Raw genomic sequence first — 23,626 nt, 5'->3', positions numbered from 1 at the left:
AGTCAAGTGTGGGCAGGTCAAGTGTGGGCGTAGGCACTGGAGGGAGTGCAAGGCTAGGGAGGCAAGGCAGGGCAAGGCAAGGAAACTTTTGGGTCACCAAGGCAAGACAAATGAGAGGTACATTCAAAGACTGCTGGTACACAAAAGGGGCTAGGACAGACTTCTCTGGCTGGCCTTGATCTCACATGGGCCATCTCTAATCTGCACCTAAAACACTTGGATTACCTGCTTTCCTTGGTATACAAAAGAACTGTCATTCTGGTCCTGAAGCGCAAAGGTGAAATGTGAATTTTATGTCCAAAATTCAAGACATGTAAGGATAGGTGCCAGAAGCAAGCTGCCAGGACAGATGGGTGTGCTTGCACGTGACCTCTTTTGGGCTTCCTCTCACATGCTCCTGAAACGCTGGAGGTACGTGAAAGCCTTGAGAGTCCTAGGAGAAGCAGGCAGGGCAAGGCAAGATGAAGAAATTCCGCAAAAAGAGGGGTATTGAATTCCAGGTGGGGGACGAGTGAGCAAGGGAATGCAAGGCAAGGGAGAGGAGAGGTTCAAAGGTAACGCCAAGAAAAGTGGTGGCTTTGCCAGGCAAGACAAAGGAGAGGCAAGCAAGGCAATGAGAGTCCTAGAAGGAGAAGGAAATGAAAGATTGGAGCTGGACAAAGGGGAAGGGAAACTGGACAAAGTGGCAAGGGGGATGGGTGGTGCAAGGCACTGGACTGGTAGGAAGGGCAAGGGAAAGACATGGATGGGTCAGGAAGGAAGAGGAAAACAATGGCCAGGAATGACAAAGAAATGCAAGGTTGGATAGGAAAGGAAAGGCAAGGCAATGTAGGGAAGGGGTAGGCCAGACAATGGGTGTCTTAAGAGGAAAAGTATGCATAGCAAGACCAAGAGAAAAGCGGTAAAGAAGTTAGCGTGGGGCATAGGTGAGTGTAGCTGAGAAAGAAAGAAAGAAAGAAAGTGCCTCATTCCAGTTTGTATGTATGTATGTGTGTGTGAAGTTTGCAGGATGTAAAGCAGAGACTTGATGGTGGAGTGAAAGGATGCTTTTGAATACACGTGGCAAGGTCCAAGCAAACTATTTGTCTTGGCACATCTGTGTCCCATAAACTTCTTAGTTTAGATTCAGACTGTAAGCGGGACAGAGAACACCCCTAAAATTACAGCTGAGCAAGAAAGCAGGTCGCATCAGCATGTTTTAAAGGAAGCAGTTTTTTTGTGTGAGAAGAAAATGGACATATGAGACTCCAGCAGTATCGACGTTCAGCTTAGAAGCAAAGTGCAATGATTCCGTACAAACTCTGAAAATGAAACGCAGCAATAAAAAGGCAATGGGACATGTCAGCGAAAGCTTTGTGGCCAAGCAGGGTGAGATGTTTGAAGCAGAACCACAGTTTGGTTTCACTAAGGATCCATCATGGTGGATTGCAAACATGTGCCAAGACAACACATATTCTGCAGCTGTTGCAGCTCTCCGCAGGAACACTAGCGCTTTCCCTTAGGCTCTAAAATGCAGAGAAATGGCCTGCGCAGCGCAGAAGCTATTTGTGCTGCTTGTACACCTCTTCCAACCCCTCAGTGGAAACTATTGCGCCTGCCTTTAGACTCTGAGATCCAGAGAACACAATGGTAGAGGCAGTGGAGAATGGAAGGAGAGAGTGAAGTTTGATGAGTGAGTTTGATGTGACTTATGTGGAGCACGCAGAAAATGTAGCCCCGTACTGGTTTTTACACCTGGAGCCTATTTCTGTAAGACATTTCAGGTGGACATTTTTGATCAAGAAGCCAGAGTGAAAAAATTGACAGCGGGTCTCTCTGGGAAAGAAAAAGCAGCAAGGCGTCGTGTGCCATTTAAATGCTGATATAAGAAGGGCGTACTTTAGCAGCATCTCTCTTGACACTTCTATCTGTGTAATCTCTAGCTGCTTGGACACAGCGACACTGAAAATAATTGTACTGCAAATACCAAGTTACACAGGGAAAAAGGGTAGGTCAGCAAATGCCTTCTGTCCTGGCACATCTCTCAGTCAGAACTCCAGCTGAAAAATTTTGCTGTAATGATGGACTTTGCCACCTGGAGAGAATTTATATAGTTGGGAAGAAGCATTCAAAGCCCTAGTGCATTTCGTCTATTTTACGGACTGCAAGGGCACTATAAAGGCCAGCACTAGCTTTTTGTTGGACTTTTTCTTTTTGAGTAGCTGCTGGACGTTTTGAAGCGGTTTGGGATCTGCTAGAGTGCAAGGTAATACATAGAGCTTGAGGAAAGTGATATACACATTTTATATCTCCAGGGAGGTGGATGCAGTTCAGTGTGTGCGAGTTACATGTTGAGCAGCTGATCACACAGAAAAGAAGAGGCTGCGCTGCAATTGCCTTTTCATTTGCAGCTTATAAACTGCACAGCCCACAATGAAACAATTCCACTTCCTTCTGTGCTACATACAGGATCACATTCTCTCAGTCTCTAAGAGCCAGGACCCCCAGCGGAGCTCTTCCCTGCGCTGCTCCTACACCAATGAGGCCGGAGCCGCAAACAGCTTGGCTTTTTCCCTGGCACCGTCTGCCAGCGCTCATCAAAATAACCACACGATGGCGCTGTCGACTAACAAAAGAAGGAAACGCACCGAGGCCAGCTCCAAAGGACAGAGCCCAGTTGGAAACGTCCCTGCTCTCAAATTAACTGTGCCAGGAAAAAAAGACTTTGCTGATCTTCCCCCTCCAACTGTGCAAACACTTTTGCACCACACTCAAAGGGCAACACGAAATCCTCTGCCCTAACAAACATTTTCACTCTCGCAGAGTCCGGTAACAAACTCAAAGACATCCGCTCAACAAATGTGCCAGCGGAGAGAGAAAGTTCTTTGCTGCCTACAATTTCAACTTCACCCATCAAACAATGAACACACACCCTGCTATTGGCACTTTTCTTTTCAGCTCTACGCTCCTAAGCTTTCAGTCTCAGAGTCAAGATCCAAGCAGCATGGCAACAGGGACTACTCACACACTAAAGCTACAAGGACAAAAAGCTCAACAACTTGGTGTCTAGATTCCCACTGTCAGTTCAACAGCTCTAACCCACAGGGAAACCTCTTGGGAAAAACCTTTACATTCACTGAGACCACCCAAAGTGCCCATCCAAACTTAATTTCTTTGCCAAAGAGAAGAACAAGAAGCTCATTTCAAGAGAAAGGGCATCCCCTCCTCCAAAATCCAAAACATCCAGTGACTGATCCCATACAATGGTGTCAGAACACTCTTACTAGAGGCAGACAGCCTTCCAAAGATGGATACTGACTCAATGACTGTACAAATTGAGGGAGTGCTTCCAAATATGCCGGCACAAGAAGCTGCTGTCGTCCTTGAGCTGCGCGACACAGCTTCTTATCTGCACCTCCAACTCTGGGGCTACGTGCTTTCCTTCCCATGAGAAAGCATTGCCATTCTCCTTCAGGAACTTACCAAGCCAAACTGTATGCCATGTCCTGTACTATGTCCAACAATGGCTCCTGCACAGAGGGTCTACGACATAAATATCTCTCTGGACTATACCTCCTCATGGTACCTTTAACGCCTGCCCTATTACATTGTCGCTGTATCTTTTACTTGCCAAGGAAAGGCACTCAGAGTCACTTGGCCTTGCCTTGCCTTTGATGCTGTGGCTAGTCTACTCTTGTTTTGCTTGCTTGCTTATGTGTGCCTTGCCTGGCAAGACCTAGAAAGACCTTCCTTGCTTTGCTTTGCCTTGCCTACCGCTCTTTGCAATGCAAACCAAGTGTAGGCGCAATTGTAGGCAAGTCAAGGGAGAAGTTGACAAGGCTGGAGCCATGAGGGGCAAGCAAATGGAGTGGTAGGTGAGAGAAGGCCCAGAACTTCTAGGCAAGGATGGGCATAGGAAGGCCAGGCAGAAACAGGAAGGCCTAGGCAAGGCTAGGTTTCCCTGGAGGAAAGCAGTCAAGTGTGGGCAGGTCAAGTGTGGGCGTAGGCACTGGAGGGAGTGCAAGGCTAGGGAGGCAAGGCAGGGCAAGGCAAGGAAACTTTGGGGTCACCAAGGCAAGACAAATGAGAGGTACATTCAAAGACTGCTGGTACACAAAAGGGGCTAGGACAGACTTCTCTGTCTGGCCTTGATCTCACATGGGCCATCTCTAATCTGCACCTAAAACACTTGGATTACCTGCTTTCCTTGGTATACAAAAGAACTGTCATTCTGGTCCTGAAGCGCAAAGGTGAAATGTGAATTTTATGTCCAAAATGCAAGACATGTAAGGATAGGTGCCAGAAGCAAGCTGCCAGGACAGATGGGTGTGCTTGCACGTGACCTCTTTTGGGCTTCCTCTCACATGCTCCTGAAACGCTGGAGGTACGTGAAAGCCTTGAGAGTCCTAGGAGAAGCAGGCAGGGCAAGGCAAGATGAAGAAATTCCGCAAAAAGAGGGGTATTGAATTCCAGGTGGGGGACGAGTGAGCAAGGGAATGCAAGGCAAGGGAGAGGAGAGGTTCAAAGGTAACGCCAAGAAAAGTGGTGGCTTTGCCAGGCAAGACAAAGGAGAGGCAAGCAAGGCAATGAGAGTCCTAGAAGGAGAAGGAAATGAAAGATTGGAGCTGGACAAAGGGGAAGGGAAACTGGACAAAGTGGCAAGGGGGATGGGTGGTGCAAGGCACTGGACTGGTAGGAAGGGCAAGGGAAAGACATGGATGGGTCAGGGAGGAAGAGGAAAACAATGGCCAGGAATGACAAAGAAATGCAAGGTTGGATAGGAAAGGAAAGGCAAGGCAATGTAGGGAAGGGGTAGGCCAGACAATGGGTGTCTTAAGAGGAAAAGTATGCATAGCAAGACCAAGAGAAAAGCGGTAAAGAAGTTAGCGTGGGGGATAGGTGAGTGTAGCTGAGAAAGAAAGAAAGAAAGAAAGTGCCTCATTCCAGTTTGTATGTATGTATGTGTGTGTGAAGTTTGCAGGATGTAAAGCAGAGACTTGATGGTGGAGTGAAAGGATGCTTTTGAATACACGTGGCAAGGTCCAAGCAAACTATTTGTCTTGGCACATCTGTGTCCCATAAACTTCTTAGTTTAGATTCAGACTGTAAGCGGGACAGAGAACACCCCTAAAATTACAGCTGAGCAAGAAAGCAGGTCGCATCAGCATGTTTTAAAGGAAGCAGTTTTTTTGTGTGAGAAGAAAATGGACATATGAGACTCCAGCAGTATCGACGTTCAGCTTAGAAGCAAAGTGCAATGATTCCATACAAACTCTGAAAATGAAACGCAGCAATAAAAAGGCAATGGGACATGTCAGCGAAAGCTTTGTGGCCAAGCAGGGTGAGATGTTTGAAGCAGAACCACAGTTTGGTTTCACTAAGGATCCATCATGGTGGATTGCAAACATGTGCCAAGACAACACATATTCTGCAGCTGTTGCAGCTCTCCGCAGGAACACTAGCGCTTTCCCTTAGACTCTAAAATGCAGAGAAATGGCCTGCGCAGCGCAGAAGCTATTTGTGCTGCTTGTACACCTCTTCCAACCCCTCAGTGGAAACTATTGCGCCTGCCTTTAGACTCTGAGATCCAGAGAACACAATGGTAGAGGCAGTGGAGAATGGAAGGAGAGAGTGAAGTTTGATGAGTGAGTTTGATGTGACTTATGTGGAGCACGCAGAAAATGTAGCCCCGTACTGGTTTTTACACCTGGAGCCTATTTCTGTAAGACATTTCAGGTGGACATTTTTGATCAAGAAGCCAGAGTGAAAAAATTGACAGCGGGTCTCTCTGGGAAAGAAAAAGCAGCAAGGCGTCGTGTGCCATTTAAATGCTGCTATAAGAAGGGCGTACTTTAGCAGCATCTCTCTTGACACTTCTATCTGTGTAATCTCTAGCTGCTTGGACACAGCGACACTGAAAATAATTGTACTGCAAATACCAAGTTACACAGGGAAAAAGGGTAGGTCAGCAAATGCCTTCTGTCCTGGCACATCTCTCAGTCAGAACTCCAGCTGAAAAATTTTGCTGTAATGATGGACTTTGCCACCTGGAGAGAATTTATATAGTTGGGAAGAAGCATTCAAAGCCCTAGTGCATTTCGTCTATTTTACGGACTGCAAGGGCACTATAAAGGCCAGCACTAGCTTTTTGTTGGACTTTTTCTTTTTGAGTAGCTGCTGGACGTTTTGAAGCGGTTTGGGATCTGCTAGAGTGCAAGGTAATACATAGAGCTTGAGGAAAGTGATATACACATTTTATATCTCCAGGGAGGTGGATGCAGTTCAGTGTGTGCGAGTTACATGTTGAGCAGCTGATCACACAGAAAAGAAGAGGCTGCGCTGCAATTGCCTTTTCATTTGCAGCTTATAAACTGCACAGCCCACAATGAAACAATTCCACTTCCTTCTGTGCTACATACAGGATCACATCCTCTCAGTCTCTAAGAGCCAGGACCCCCAGCGGAGCTCTTCCCTGCGCTGCTCCTACACCAATGAGGCCGGAGCCGCAAACAGCTTGGCTTTTTCCCTGGCACCGTCTGCCAGCGCTCATCAAAATAACCACACGATGGCGCTGTCGACTAACAAAAGAAGGAAACGCACCGAGGCCAGCTCCAAAGGACAGAGCCCAGTTGGAAACGTCCCTGCTCTCAAATTATCTGTGCCAGGAAAAAAAGACTTTGCTGATCTTCCCCCTCCAAGTGTGCAAACACTTTTGCACCACACTCAAAGGGCAACACGAAATCTTCTGCCCTAACAAACATTTTCACTCTCGCAGAGTCCGGTAACAAACTCAAAGACATCCGCTCAACAAATGTGCCAGCGGAGAGAGAAAGTTCTTTGCTGCCTACAATTTCAACTTCACCCATCAAACAATGAACACACACCCTGCTATTGGCACTTTTCTTTTCAGCTCTACGCTCCTAAGCTTTCAGTCTCAGAGTCAAGATCCAAGCAGCATGGCAACAGGGACTACTCACACACTAAAGCTACAAGGACAAAAAGCTCAACAACTTGGTGTCTAGATTCCCACTGTCAGTTCAACAGCTCTAACCCACAGGGAAACCTCTTGGGAAAAACCTTTAAATTCACTGAGACCACCCAAAGTGCCCATCCAAACTTAATTTCTTTGCCAAAGAGAAGAACAAGAAGCTCATTTCAAGAGAAAGGGCATCCCCTCCTCCAAAATCCAAAACATCCAGTGACTGATCCCATACAATGGTGTCAGAACACTCTTACTAGAGGCAGACAGCCTTCCAAAGATGGATACTGACTCAATGACTGTACAAATTGAGGGAGTGCTTCCAAATATGCCGGCACAAGAAGCTGCTGTCGTCCTTGAGCTGCGCGACACAGCTTCTTATCTGCACCTCCAACTCTGGGGCTACGTGCTTTCCTTCCCATGAGAAAGCATTGCCATTCTCCTTCAGGAACTTACCAAGCCAAACTGTATGCCATGTCCTGTACTATGTCCAACAATGGCTCCTGCACAGAAGGGTCTACGACATAAATATCTCTCTGGACTATACCTCCTCATGGTACCTTTAACGCCTGCCCTATTACATTGTCGCTGTATCTTTTACTTGCCAAGGAAAGGCACTCAGAGTCACTTGGCCTTGCCTTGCCTTTGATGCTGTGGCTAGTCTACTCTTGTTTTGCTTGCTTGCTTATGTGTGCCTTGCCTGGCAAGACCTAGAAAGACCTTCCTTGCTTTGCTTTGCCTTGCCTACCGCTCTTTGCAATGCAAACCAAGTGTAGGCGCAATTGTAGGCAAGTCAAGGGAGAAGTTGACAAGGCTGGAGCCATGAGGGGCAAGCAAATGGAGTGGTAGGTGAGAGAAGGCCCAGAACTTCTAGGCAAGGATGGGCATACGAAGGCCAGGCAGAAACAGGAAGGCCTAGGCAAGGCTAGGTTTCCCTGGAGGAAAGCAGTCAAGTGTGGGCAGGTCAAGTGTGGGCGTAGGCACTGGAGGGAGTGCAAGGCTAGGGAGGCAAGGCAGGGCAAGGCAAGGAAACTTTGGGGTCACCAAGGCAAGACAAATGAGAGGTACATTCAAAGACTGCTGGTACACAAAAGGGGCTAGGACAGACTTCTCTGGCTGGCCTTGATCTCACATGGGCCATCTCTAATCTGCACCTAAAACACTTGGATTACCTGCTTTCCTTGGTATACAAAAGAACTGTCATTCTGGTCCTGAAGCGCAAAGGTGAAATGTGAATTTTATGTCCAAAATGCAAGACATGTAAGGATAGGTGCCAGAAGCAAGCTGCCAGGACAGATGGGTGTGCTTGCACGTGACCTCTTTTGGGCTTCCTCTCACATGCTCCTGAAACGCTGGAGGTACGTGAAAGCCTTGAGAGTCCTAGGAGAAGCAGGCAGGGCAAGGCAAGATGAAGAAATTCCGCAAAAAGAGGGGTATTGAATTCCAGGTGGGGGACGAGTGAGCAAGGGAATGCAAGGCAAGGGAGAGGAGAGGTTCAAAGGTAACGCCAAGAAAAGTGGTGGCTTTGCCAGGCAAGACAAAGGAGAGGCAAGCAAGGCAATGAGAGTCCTAGAAGGAGAAGGAAATGAAAGATTGGAGCTGGACAAAGGGGAAGGGAAACTGGACAAAGTGGCAAGGGGGATGGGTGGTGCAAGGCACTGGACTGGTAGGAAGGGCAAGGGAAAGACATGGATGGGTCAGGGAGGAAGAGGAAAACAATGGCCAGGAATGACAAAGAAATGCAAGGTTGGATAGGAAAGGAAAGGCAAGGCAATGTAGGGAAGGGGTAGGCCAGACAATGGGTGTCTTAAGAGGAAAAGTATGCATAGCAAGACCAAGAGAAAAGCGGTAAAGAAGTTAGCGTGGGGGATAGGTGAGTGTAGCTGAGAAAGAAAGAAAGAAAGAAAGTGCCTCATTCCAGTTTGTATGTATGTATGTGTGTGTGAAGTTTGCAGGATGTAAAGCAGAGACTTGATGGTGGAGTGAAAGGATGCTTTTGAATACACGTGGCAAGGTCCAAGCAAACTATTTGTCTTGGCACATCTGTGTCCCATAAACTTCTTAGTTTAGATTCAGACTGTAAGCGGGACAGAGAACACCCCTAAAATTACAGCTGAGCAAGAAAGCAGGTCGCATCAGCATGTTTTAAAGGAAGCAGTTTTTTTGTGTGAGAAGAAAATGGACATATGAGACTCCAGCAGTATCGACGTTCAGCTTAGAAGCAAAGTGCAATGATTCCATACAAACTCTGAAAATGAAACGCAGCAATAAAAAGGCAATGGGACATGTCAGCGAAAGCTTTGTGGCCAAGCAGGGTGAGATGTTTGAAGCAGAACCACAGTTTGGTTTCACTAAGGATCCATCATGGTGGATTGCAAACATGTGCCAAGACAACACATATTCTGCAGCTGTTGCAGCTCTCCGCAGGAACACTAGCGCTTTCCCTTAGACTCTAAAATGCAGAGAAATGGCCTGCGCAGCGCAGAAGCTATTTGTGCTGCTTGTACACCTCTTCCAACCCCTCAGTGGAAACTATTGCGCTTGCCTTTAGACTCTGAGATCCAGAGAACACAATGGTAGAGGCAGTGGAGAATGGAAGGAGAGAGTGAAGTTTGATGAGTGAGTTTGATGTGACTTATGTGGAGCACGCAGAAAATGTAGCCCCGTACTGGTTTTTACACCTGGAGCCTATTTCTGTAAGACATTTCAGGTGGACATTTTTGATCAAGAAGCCAGAGTGAAAAAATTGACAGCGGGTCTCTCTGGGAAAGAAAAAGCAGCAAGGCGTCGTGTGCCATTTAAATGCTGCTATAAGAAGGGCGTACTTTAGCAGCATCTCTCTTGACACTTCTATCTGTGTAATCTCTAGCTGCTTGGACACAGCGACACTGAAAATAATTGTACTGCAAATACCAAGTTACACAGGGAAAAAGGGTAGGTCAGCAAATGCCTTCTGTCCTGGCACATCTCTCAGTCAGAACTCCAGCTGAAAAATTTTGCTGTAATGATGGACTTTGCCACCTGGAGAGAATTTATATAGTTGGGAAGAAGCATTCAAAGCCCTAGTGCATTTCGTCTATTTTACGGACTGCAAGGGCACTATAAAGGCCAGCACTAGCTTTTTGTTGGACTTTTTCTTTTTGAGTAGCTGCTGGACGTTTTGAAGCGGTTTGGGATCTGCTAGAGTGCAAGGTAATACATAGAGCTTGAGGAAAGTGATATACACATTTTATATCTCCAGGGAGGTGGATGCAGTTCAGTGTGTGCGAGTTACATGTTGAGCAGCTGATCACACAGAAAAGAAGAGGCTGCGCTGCAATTGCCTTTTCATTTGCAGCTTATAAACTGCACAGCCCACAATGAAACAATTCCACTTCCTTCTGTGCTACATACAGGATCACATCCTCTCAGTCTCTAAGAGCCAGGACCCCCAGCGGAGCTCTTCCCTGCGCTGCTCCTACACCAATGAGGCCGGAGCCGCAAACAGCTTGGCTTTTTCCCTGGCACCGTCTGCCAGCGCTCATCAAAATAACCACACGATGGCGCTGTCGACTAACAAAAGAAGGAAACGCACCGAGGCCAGCTCCAAAGGACAGAGCCCAGTTGGAAACGTCCCTGCTCTCAAATTATCTGTGCCAGGAAAAAAAGACTTTGCTGATCTTCCCCCTCCAAGTGTGCAAACACTTTTGCACCACACTCAAAGGGCAACACGAAATCTTCTGCCCTAACAAACATTTTCACTCTCGCAGAGTCCGGTAACAAACTCAAAGACATCCGCTCAACAAATGTGCCAGCGGAGAGAGAAAGTTCTTTGCTGCCTACAATTTCAACTTCACCCATCAAACAATGAACACACACCCTGCTATTGGCACTTTTCTTTTCAGCTCTACGCTCCTAAGCTTTCAGTCTCAGAGTCAAGATCCAAGCAGCATGGCAACAGGGACTACTCACACACTAAAGCTACAAGGACAAAAAGCTCAACAACTTGGTGTCTAGATTCCCACTGTCAGTTCAACAGCTCTAACCCACAGGGAAACCTCTTGGGAAAAACCTTTAAATTCACTGAGACCACCCAAAGTGCCCATCCAAACTTAATTTCTTTGCCAAAGAGAAGAACAAGAAGCTCATTTCAAGAGAAAGGGCATCCCCTCCTCCAAAATCCAAAACATCCAGTGACTGATCCCATACAATGGTGTCAGAACACTCTTACTAGAGGCAGACAGCCTTCCAAAGATGGATACTGACTCAATGACTGTACAAATTGAGGGAGTGCTTCCAAATATGCCGGCACAAGAAGCTGCTGTCGTCCTTGAGCTGCGCGACACAGCTTCTTATCTGCACCTCCAACTCTGGGGCTACGTGCTTTCCTTCCCATGAGAAAGCATTGCCATTCTCCTTCAGGAACTTACCAAGCCAAACTGTATGCCATGTCCTGTACTATGTCCAACAATGGCTCCTGCACAGAAGGGTCTACGACATAAATATCTCTCTGGACTATACCTCCTCATGGTACCTTTAACGCCTGCCCTATTACATTGTCACTATATCTTTTACTTGCCAAGGAAAGGCACTCAGAGTCACTTGGCCTTGCCTTGCCTTTGATGCTGTGGCTAGTCTACTCTTGTTTTGCTTGCTTGCTTATGTGTGCCTTGCCTGGCAAGACCTAGAAAGACCTTCCTTGCTTTGCTTTGCCTTGCCTACCGCTCTTTGCAATGCAAACCAAGTGTAGGCGCAATTGTAGGCAAGTCAAGGGAGAAGTTGACAAGGCTGGAGCCATGAGGGGCAAGCAAATGGAGTGGTAGGTGAGAGAAGGCCCAGAACTTCTAGGCAAGGATGGGCATACGAAGGCCAGGCAGAAACAGGAAGGCCTAGGCAAGGCTAGGTTTCCCTGGAGGAAAGCAGTCAAGTGTGGGCAGGTCAAGTGTGGGCGTAGGCACTGGAGGGAGTGCAAGGCTAGGGAGGCAAGGCAGGGCAAGGCAAGGAAACTTTGGGGTCACCAAGGCAAGACAAATGAGAGGTACATTCAAAGACTGCTGGTACACAAAAGGGGCTAGGACAGACTTCTCTGGCTGGCCTTGATCTCACATGGGCCATCTCTAATCTGCACCTAAAACACTTGGATTACCTGCTTTCCTTGGTATACAAAAGAACTGTCATTCTGGTCCTGAAGCGCAAAGGTGAAATGTGAATTTTATGTCCAAAATGCAAGACATGTAAGGATAGGTGCCAGAAGCAAGCTGCCAGGACAGATGGGTGTGCTTGCACGTGACCTCTTTTGGGCTTCCTCTCACATGCTCCTGAAACGCTGGAGGTACGTGAAAGCCTTGAGAGTCCTAGGAGAAGCAGGCAGGGCAAGGCAAGATGAAGAAATTCCGCAAAAAGAGGGGTATTGAATTCCAGGTGGGGGACGAGTGAGCAAGGGAATGCAAGGCAAGGGAGAGGAGAGGTTCAAAGGTAACGCCAAGAAAAGTGGTGGCTTTGCCAGGCAAGACAAAGGAGAGGCAAGCAAGGCAATGAGAGTCCTAGAAGGAGAAGGAAATGAAAGATTGGAGCTGGACAAAGGGGAAGGGAAACTGGACAAAGTGGCAAGGGGGATGGGTGGTGCAAGGCACTGGACTGGTAGGAAGGGCAAGGGAAAGACATGGATGGGTCAGGAAGGAAGAGGAAAACAATGGCCAGGAATGACAAAGAAATGCAAGGTTGGATAGGAAAGGAAAGGCAAGGCAATGTAGGGAAGGGGTAGGCCAGACAATGGGTGTCTTAAGAGGAAAAGTATGCATAGCAAGACCAAGAGAAAAGCGGTAAAGAAGTTAGCGTGGGGGATAGGTGAGTGTAGCTGAGAAAGAAAGAAAGAAAGAAAGTGCCTCATTCCAGTTTGTATGTATGTATGTGTGTGTGAAGTTTGCAGGATGTAAAGCAGAGACTTGATGGTGGAGTGAAAGGATGCTTTTGAATACACGTGGCAAGGTCCAAGCAAACTATTTGTCTTGGCACATCTGTGTCCCATAAACTTCTTAGTTTAGATTCAGACTGTAAGCGGGACAGAGAACACCCCTAAAATTACAGCTGAGCAAGAAAGCAGGTCGCATCAGCATGTTTTAAAGGAAGCAGTTTTTTTGTGTGAGAAGAAAATGGACATATGAGACTCCAGCAGTATCGACGTTCAGCTTAGAAGCAAAGTGCAATGATTCCATACAAACTCTGAAAATGAAACGCAGCAATAAAAAGGCAATGGGACATGTCAGCGAAAGCTTTGTGGCCAAGCAGGGTGAGATGTTTGAAGCAGAACCACAGTTTGGTTTCACTAAGGATCCATCATGGTGGATTGCAAACATGTGCCAAGACAACACATATTCTGCAGCTGTTGCAGCTCTCCGCAGAAACACTAGCGCTTTCCCTTAGACTCTAAAATGCAGAGAAATGGCCTGCGCAGCGCAGAAGCTATTTGTGCTGCTTGTACACCTCTTCCAACCCCTCAGTGGAAACTATTGCGCTTGCCTTTAGACTCTGAGATCCAGAGAACACAATGGTAGAGGCAGTGGAGAATGGAAGGAGAGAGTGAAGTTTGATGAGTGAGTTTGATGTGACTTATGTGGAGCACGCAGAAAATGTAGCCCCGTACTGGTTTTTACACCTGGAGCCTATTTCTGTAAGACATTTCAGGTGGACATTTTTGATCAAGAAGCCAGAGTGAAAAAATTGACAGCGGGTCTCTCTGGGAAAGAAAAAGCAGCAAGGCATCGTGTGCCATTTAAATGCTGCTATAAGAAGGGCGTACTTTAGCAGCATCTCTCTTGACACTTCTATCTGTGTAATCTCTAGCTGCTTGGACACAGCGACACTGAAAATAATTGTACTGCAAATACCAAGTTACACAGGGAAAAAGGGTAGGTCAGCAAATGCCTTCTGTCCTGGCACATCTCTCAGTCAGAACTCCAGCTGAAAAATTTTGCTGTAATGATGGACTTTGCCACCTGGAGAGAATTTATATAGTTGGGAAGAAGCATTCAAAGCCCTAGTGCATTTCGTCTATTTTACGGACTGCAAGGGCACTATAAAGGCCAGCACTAGCTTTTTGTTGGACTTTTTCTTTTTGAGTAGCTGCTGGACGTTTTGAAGCGGTTTGGGATCTGCTAGAGTGCAAGGTAATACATAGAGCTTGAGGAAAGTGATATACACATTTTATATCTCCAGGGAGGTGGATGCAGTTCAGTGTGTGCGAGTTACATGTTGAGCAGCTGATCACACAGAAAAGAAGAGGCTGCGCTGCAATTGCCTTTTCATTTGCAGCTTATAAACTGCACAGCCCACAATGAAACAATTCCACTTCCTTCTGTGCTACATACAGGATCACATTCTCTCAGTCTCTAAGAGCCAGGACCCCCAGCGGAGCTCTTCCCTGCGCTGCTCCTACACCAATGAGGCCAGAGCCGCAAACAGCTTGGCTTTTTCCCTGGCACCGTCTGCCAGCGCTCATCAAAATAACCACACGATGGCGCTGTCGACTAACAAAAGAAGGAAACGCACCGAGGCCAGCTCCAAAGGACAGAGCCGAGTTGGAAACGTCCCTGCTCTCAAATTAACTGTGCCAGGAAAAAAAGACTTTGCTGATCTTCCCCCTCCAAGTGTGCAAACACTTTTGCACCACACTCAAAGGGCAACACGAAATCCTCTGCCCTAACAAACATTTTCACTCTCGCAGAGTCCGGTAACAAACTCAAAGACATCCGCTCAACAAATGTGCCAGCGGAGAGAGAAAGTTCTTTGCTGCCTACAATTTCAACTTCACCCATCAAACAATGAACACACACCCTGCTATTGGCACTTTTCTTTTCAGCTCTACGCTCCTAAGCTTTCAGTCTCAGAGTCAAGATCCAAGCAGCATGGCAACAGGGACTACTCACACACTAAAGCTACAAGGACAAAAAGCTCAACAACTTGGTGTCTAGATTCCCACTGTCAGTTCAACAGCTCTAACCCACAGGGAAACCTCTTGGGAAAAACCTTTAAATTCGCTGAGACCACCCAAAGGGCCCATCCAAACTTAATTTCTTTGCCAAAGAGAAGAACAAGAAGCTCATTTCAAGAGAAAGGGCATCCCCTCCTCCAAAATCCAAAACATCCAGTGACTGATCCCATACAATGGTGTCAGAACACTCTTACTAGAGGCAGACAGCCTTCCAAAGATGGATACTGACTCAATGACTGTACAAATTGAGGGAGTGCTTCCAAATATGCCGGCACAAGAAGCTGCTGTCGTCCTTGAGCTGCGCGACACAGCTTCTTATCTGCACCTCCAACTCTGGGGCTACGTGCTTTCCTTCCCATGAGAAAGCATTGCCATTCTCCTTCAGGAACTTACCAAGCCAAACTGTATGCCATGTCCTGTACTATGTCCAACAATGGCTCCTGCACAGAAGGGTCTACGACATAAATATCTCTCTGGACTATACCTCCTCATGGTACCTTTAACGCCTGCCCTATTACATTGTCACTGTATCTTTTACTTGCCAAGGAAAGGCACTCAGAGTCACTTGGCCTTGCCTTGCCTTTGATGCTGTGGCTAGTCTACTCTTGTTTTGCTTGCTTGCTTATGTGTGCCTTGCCTGGCAAGACCTAGAAAGACCTTCCTTGCTTTGCTTTGCCTTGCCTACCGCTCTTTGCAATGCAAACCAAGTGTAGGAGCAATTGTAGGCAAGTCAAGGGAGAAGCTGACAAGGCTGGAGCCATGAGGGGCAAGCAAATGGAGTGGTAGGTGAGAGAAGGCCCAGAACTTCTAGGCAAGGATGGGCATAGGAAGGCCAGGCAGAAACAGGAAGGCCTAGGCAAGGCTAGGTTTCCCTGGAGGAAAGCAGTCAAGTGTGGGCAGGTCAAGTGTGGGCGTAGGCACTGGAGGGAGTGCAAGGCTAGGGAGGCAAGGCAGGGCAAGGCAAGGAAACTTTTGGGTCACCAAGGCAAGACAAATGAGAGGTACATTCAAAGACTGCTGGTACACAAAAGGGGCTAGGACAGACTTCTCTGTCTGGCCTTGATCTCACATGGGCCATCTCTAATCTGCACCTAAAACACTTGGATTACCTGCTTTCCTTGGTATACAAAAGAACTGTCATTCTGGTCCTGAAGCGCAAAGGTGAAATGTGAATTTTATGTCCAAAATTCAAGACATGTAAGGATAGGTGCCAGAAGCAAGCTGCCAGGACAGATGGGTGTGCTTGCACGTGACCTCTTTTGGGCTTCCTCTCACATGCTCCTGAAACGCTGGAGGTACGTGAAAGCCTTGAGAGTCCTAGGAGAAGCAGGCAGGGCAAGGCAAGATGAAGAAATTCCGCAAAAAGAGGGGTATTGAATTCCAGGTGGGGGACGAGTGAGCAAGGGAATGCAAGGCAAGGGAGAGGAGAGGTTCAAAGGTAACGCCAAGAAAAGTGGTGGCTTTGCCAGGCAAGACAAAGGAGAGGCAAGCAAGGCAATGAGAGTCCTAGAAGGAGAAGGAAATGAAAGATTGGAGCTGGACAAAGGGGAAGGGAAACTGGACAAAGTGGCAAGGGGGATGGGTGGTGCAAGGCACTGGACTGGTAGGAAGGGCAAGGGAAAGACATGGATGGGTCAGGAAGGAAGAGGAAAACAATGGCCAGGAATGACAAAGAAATGCAAGGTTGGATAGGAAAGGAAAGGCAAGGCAATGTAGGGAAGGGGTAGGCCAGACAATGGGTGTCTTAAGAGGAAAAGTATGCATAGCAAGACCAAGAGAAAAGCGGTAAAGAAGTTAGCGTGGGGGATAGGTGAGTGTAGCTGAGAAAGAAAGAAAGAAAGAAAGTGCCTCATTCCAGTTTGTATGTATGTATGTGTGTGTGAAGTTTGCAGGATGTAAAGCAGAGTCTTGATGGTGGAGTGAAAGGATGCTTTTGAATACACGTGGCAAGGTCCAAGCAAACTATTTGTCTTGGCACATCTGTGTCCCATAAACTTCTTAGTTTAGATTCAGACTGTAAGCGGGACAGAGAACACCCCTAAAATTACAGCTGAGCAAGAAAGCAGGTCGCATCAGCATGTTTTAAAGGAAGCAGTTTTTTTGTGTGAGAAGAAAATGGACATATGAGACTCCAGCAGTATCGACGTTCAGCTTAGAAGCAAAGTGCAATGATTCCGTACAAACTCTGAAAATGAAACGCAGCAATAAAAAGGCAATGGGACATGTCAGCGAAAGCTTTGTGGCCAAGCAGGGTGAGATGTTTGAAGCAGAACCACAGTTTGGTTTCACTAAGGATCCATCATGGTGGATTGCAAACATGTGCCAAGACAACACATATTCTGCAGCTGTTGCAGCTCTCCGCAGGAACACTAGCGCTTTCCCTTAGACTCTAAAATGCAGAGAAATGGCCTGAGCAGCGCAGAAGCTATTTGTGCTGCTTGTACACCTCTTCCAACCCCTCAGTGGAAACTATTGCGCCTGCCTTTAGACTCTGAGATCCAGAGAACACAATGGTAGAGGCAGTGGAGAATGGAAGGAGAGAGTGAAGTTTGATGAGTGAGTTTGATGTGACTTATGTGGAGCACGCAGAAAATGTAGCCCCGTACTGGTTTTTACACCTGGAGTCTATTTCTGTAAGACATTTCAGGTGGACATTTTTGATCAAGAAGCCAGAGTGAAAAAATTGACAGCAGGTGTCTCTGGGAAAGAAAAAGCAGCAAGGCGTCGTGTGCCATTTAAATGCTGCTATAAGAAGGGCGTACTTTAGCAGCATCTCTCTTGACACTTCTATCTGTGTAATCTCTAGCTGCTTGGACACAGCGACACTGAAAATAATTGTACTGCAAATACCAAGTTACACAGGGAAAAAGGGTAGGTCAGCAAATGCCTTCTGTCCTGGCACATCTCTCAGTCAGAACTCCAGCTGAAAAATTTTGCTGTAATGATGGACTTTGCCACCTGGAGAGAATTTATATAGTTGGGAAGAAGCATTCAAAGCCCTAGTGCATTTCGTCTATTTTACGGACTGCAAGGGCACTATAAAGGCCAGCACTAGCTTTTTGTTGGACTTTTTCTTTTTGAGTAGCTGCTGGACGTTTTGAAGCGGTTTGGGATCTGCTAGAGTGCAAGGTAATACATAGAGCTTGAGGAAAGTGATATACACATTTTATATCTCCAGGGAGGTGGATGCAGTTCAGTGTGTGCGAGTTACATGTTGAGCAGCTGATCACACAGAAAAGAAGAGGCTGCGCTGCAATTGCCTTTTCATTTGCAGCTTATAAACTGCACAGCCCACAATGAAACAATTCCACTTCCTTCTGTGCTACATACAGGATCACATTCTCTCAGTCTCTAAGAGCCAGGACCCCCAGCGGAGCTCTTCCCTGCGCTGCTCCTACACCAATGAGGCCGGAGCCGCAAACAGCTTGGCTTTTTCCCTGGCACCGTCTGCCAGCGCTCATCAAAATAACCACACGATGGCGATGTCGACTAACAAAAGAAGGAAACGCACCGAGGCCAGCTCCAAAGGACAGAGCCCAGTTGGAAACGTCCCTGCTCTCAAATTATCTGTGCCAGGAAAAAAAGACTTTGCTGATCTTCCCCCTCCAAGTGTGCAAACACTTTTGCACCACACTCAAAGGGCAACACGAAATCTTCTGCCCTAACAAACATTTTCACTCTCGCAGAGTCCGGTAACAAACTCAAAGACATCCGCTCAACAAATGTGCCAGCGGAGAGAGAAAGTTCTTTGCTGCCTACAATTTCAACTTCACCCATCAAACAATGAACACACACCCTGCTATTGGCACTTTTCTTTTCAGCTCTACGCTCCTAAGCTTTCAGTCTCAGAGTCAAGATCCAAGCAGCATGGCAACAGGGACTACTCACACACTAAAGCTACAAGGACAAAAAGCTCAACAACTTGGTGTCTAGATTCCCACTGTCAGTTCAACAGCTCTAACCCACAGGGAAACCTCTTGGGAAAAACCTTTAAATTCACTGAGACCACCCAAAGTGCCCATCCAAACTTAATTTCTTTGCCAAAGAGAAGAACAAGAAGCTCATTTCAAGAGAAAGGGCATCCCCTCCTCCAAAATCCAAAACATCCAGTGACTGATCCCATACAATGGTGTCAGAACACTCTTACTAGAGGCAGACAGCCTTCCAAAGATGGATACTGACTCAATGACTGTACAAATTGAGGGAGTGCTTCCAAATATGCCGGCACAAGAAGCTGCTGTCGTCCTTGAGCTGCGCGACACAGCTTCTTATCTGCACCTCCAACTCTGGGGCTACGTGCTTTCCTTCCCATGAGAAAGCATTGCCATTCTCCTTCAGGAACTTACCAAGCCAAGCTGTATGCCATGTCCTGTACTATGTCCAACAATGGCTCCTGCACAGAAGGGTCTACGACATAAATATCTCTCTGGACTATACCTCCTCATGGTACCTTTAACGCCTGCCCTATTACATTGTCACTATATCTTTTACTTGCCAAGGAAAGGCACTCAGAGTCACTTGGCCTTGCCTTGCCTTTGATGCTGTGGCTAGTCTACTCTTGTTTTGCTTGCTTGCTTATGTGTGCCTTGCCTGGCAAGACCTAGAAAGACCTTCCTTGCTTTGCTTTGCCTTGCCTACCGCTCTTTGCAATGCAAACCAAGTGTAGGCGCAATTGTAGGCAAGTCAAGGGAGAAGCTGACAAGGCTGGAGCCATGAGGGGCAAGCAAATGGAGGCGTAGGTGAGAGAAGGCCCAGAACTTCTAGGCAAGGATGGGCATACGAAGGCCAGGCAGAAACAGGAAGGCCTAGGCAAGGCTAGGTTTCCCTGGAGGAAAGCAGTCAAGTGTGGGCAGGTCAAGTGTGGGCGTAGGCACTGGAGGGAGTGCAAGGCTAGGGAGGCAAGGCAGGGCAAGGCAAGGAAACTTTGGGGTCACCAAGGCAAGACAAATGAGAGGTACATTCAAAGACTGCTGGTACACAAAAGGGGCTAGGACAGACTTCTCTGGCTGGCCTTGATCTCACATGGGCCATCTCTAATCTGCACCTAAAACACTTGGATTACCTGCTTTCCTTGGTATACAAAAGAACTGTCATTCTGGTCCTGAAGCGCAAAGGTGAAATGTGAATTTTATGTCCAAAATTCAAGACATGTAAGGATAGGTGCCAGAAGCAAGCTGCCAGGACAGATGGGTGTGCTTGCACGTGACCTCTTTTGGGCTTCCTCTCACATGCTCCTGAAACGCTGGAGGTACGTGAAAGCCTTGAGAGTCCTAGGAGAAGCAGGCAGGGCAAGGCAAGATGAAGAAATTCCGCAAAAAGAGGGGTATTGAATTCCAGGTGGGGGACGAGTGAGCAAGGGAATGCAAGGCAAGGGAGAGGAGAGGTTCAAAGGTAACGCCAAGAAAAGTGGTGGCTTTGCCAGGCAAGACAAAGGAGAGGCAAGCAAGGCAATGAGAGTCCTAGAAGGAGAAGGAAATGAAAGATTGGAGCTGGACAAAGGGGAAGGGAAACTGGACAAAGTGGCAAGGGGGATGGGTGGTGCAAGGCACTGGACTGGTAGGAAGGGCAAGGGAAAGACATGGATGGGTCAGGGAGGAAGAGGAAAACAATGGCCAGGAATGACAAAGAAATGCAAGGTTGGATAGGAAAGGAAAGGCAAGGCAATGTAGGGAAGGGGTAGGCCAGACAATGGGTGTCTTAAGAGGAAAAGTATGCATAGCAAGACCAAGAGAAAAGCGGTAAAGAAGTTAGCGTGGGGGATAGGTGAGTGTAGCTGAGAAAGAAAGAAAGAAAGAAAGAAAGTGCCTCATTCCAGTTTGTATGTATGTATGTGTGTGTGAAGTTTGCAGGATGTAAAGCAGAGACTTGATGGTGGAGTGAAAGGATGCTTTTGAATACACGTGGCAAGGTCCAAGCAAACTATTTGTCTTGGCACATCTGTGTCCCATAAACTTCTTAGTTTAGATTCAGACTGTAAGCGGGACAGAGAACACCCCTAAAATTACAGCTGAGCAAGAAAGCAGGTCGCATCAGCATGTTTTAAAGGAAGCAGTTTTTTTGTGTGAGAAGAAAATGGACATATGAGACTCCAGCAGTATCGACGTTCAGCTTAGAAGCAAAGTGCAATGATTCCGTACAAACTCTGAAAATGAAACGCAGCAATAAAAAGGCAATGGGACATGTCAGCGAAAGCTTTGTGGCCAAGCAGGGTGAGATGTTTGAAGCAGAACCACAGTTTGGTTTCACTAAGGATCCATCATGGTGGATTGCAAACATGTGCCAAGACAACACATATTCTGCAGCTGTTGCAGCTCTCCGCAGGAACACTAGCGCTTTCCCTTAGGCTCTAAAATGCAGAGAAATGGCCTGCGCAGCGCAGAAGCTATTTGTGCTGCTTGTACACCTCTTCCAACCCCTCAGTGGAAACTATTGCGCCTGCCTTTAGACTCTGAGATCCAGAGAACACAATGGTAGAGGCAGTGGAGAATGGAAGGAGAGAGTGAAGTTTGATGAGTGAGTTTGATGTGACTTATGTGGAGCACGCAGAAAATGTAGCCCCGTACTGGTTTTTACACCTGGAGCCTATTTCTGTAAGACATTTCAGGTGGACATTTTTGATCAAGAAGCCAGAGTGAAAAAATTGACAGCGGGTCTCTCTGGGAAAGAAAAAGCAGCAAGGCGTCGTGTGCCATTTAAATGCTGCTATAAGAAGGGCGTACTTTAGCAGCATCTCTCTTGACACTTCTATCTGTGTAATCTCTAGCTGCTTGGACACAGCGACACTGAAAATAATTGTACTGCAAATACCAAGTTACACAGGGAAAAAGGGTAGGTCAGCAAATGCCTTCTGTCCTGGCACATCTCTCAGTCAGAACTCCAGCTGAAAAATTTTGCCGTAATGATGGACTTTGCCACTTGGAGAGAATTTATATAGTTGGGAAGAAGCATTCAAAGCCCTAGTGCATTTCGTCTATTTTACGGACTGCAAGGGCACTATAAAGGCCAGCACTAGCTTTTTGTTGGACTTTTTCTCTTTGAGTAGCTGCTGGACGTTTTGAAGCGGTTTGGGATCTGCTAGAGTGCAAGGTAATACATAGAGCTTGAGGAAAGTGATATACACATTTTATATCTCCAGGGAGGTGGATGCAGTTCAGTGTGTGCGAGTTACATGTTGAGCAGCTGATCACACAGAAAAGAAGAGGCTGCGCTGCAATTGCCTTTTCATTTGCAGCTTATAAACTGCACAGCCCACAATGAAACAATTCCACTTCCTTCTGTGCTACATACAGGATCACATTCTCTCAGTCTCTAAGAGCCAGGACCCCCAGCGGAGCTCTTCCCTGCGCTGCTCCTACACCAATGAGGCCGGAGCCGCAAACAGCTTGGCTTTTTCCCTGGCACCGTCTGCCAGCGCTCATCAAAATAACCACACGATGGCGCTGTCGACTAACAAAAGAAGGAAACGCACCGAGGCCAGCTCCAAAGGACAGAGCCCAGTTGGAAACGTCCCTGCTCTCAAATTAACTGTGCCAGGAAAAAAAGACTTTGCTGATCTTCCCCCTCCAACTGTGCAAACACTTTTGCACCACACTCAAAGGGCAACACGAAATCCTCTGCCCTAACAAACATTTTCACTCTCGCAGAGTCCGGTAACAAACTCAAAGACATCCGCTCAACAAATGTGCCAGCGGAGAGAGAAAGTTCTTTGCTGCCTACAATTTCAACTTCACCCATCAAACAATGAACACACACCCTGCTATTGGCACTTTTCTTTTCAGCTCTACGCTCCTAAGCTTTCAGTCTCAGAGTCAAGATCCAAGCAGCATGGCAACAGGGACTACTCACACACTAAAGCTACAAGGACAAAAAGCTCAACAACTTGGTGTCTAGATTCCCACTGTCAGTTCAACAGCTCTAACCCACAGGGAAACCTCTTGGGAAAAACCTTTAAATTCACTGAGACCACCCAAAGTACCCATCCAAACTTAATTTCTTTGCCAAAGAGAAGAACAAGAAGCTCATTTCAAGAGAAATGGCATCCCCTCCTCCAAAATCCAAAACATCCAGTGACTGATCCCATACAATGGTGTCAGAACACTCTTACTAGAGGCAGACAGCCTTCCAAAGATGGATACTGACTCAATGACTGTACAAATTGAGGGAGTGCTTCCAAATATGCCGGCACAAGAAGCTGCTGTCGTCCTTGAGCTGCGCGACACAGCTTCTTATCTGCACCTCCAACTCTGGGGCTACGTGCTTTCCTTCCCATGAGAAAGCATTGCCATTCTCCTTCAGGAACTTACCAAGCCAAACTGTATGCCATGTCCTGTACTATGTCCAACAATGGCTCCTGCACAGAAGGGTCTACGACATAAATATCTCTCTGGACTATACCTCCTCATGGTACCTTTAACGCCTGCCCTATTACATTGTCACTATATCTTTTACTTGCCAAGGAAAGGCACTCAGAGTCACTTGGCCTTGCCTTGCCTTTGATGCTGTGGCTAGTCTACTCTTGTTTTGCTTGCTTGCTTATGTGTGCCTTGCCTGGCAAGACCTAGAAAGACCTTCCTTGCTTTGCTTTGCCTTGCCTACCGCTCTTTGCAATGCAAACCAAGTGTAGGAGCAATTGTAGGCAAGTCAAGGGAGAAGCTGACAAGGCTGGAGCCATGAGGGGCAAGCAAATGGAGTGGTAGGTG

Source organism: Poecile atricapillus, chromosome W, assembly GCF_030490865.1.
Source record: "Poecile atricapillus isolate bPoeAtr1 chromosome W, bPoeAtr1.hap1, whole genome shotgun sequence".
NCBI classification, from domain to species: Eukaryota; Metazoa; Chordata; class Aves; order Passeriformes; family Paridae; genus Poecile; species Poecile atricapillus.
This window is presented reverse-complemented; position numbering follows the sequence as displayed.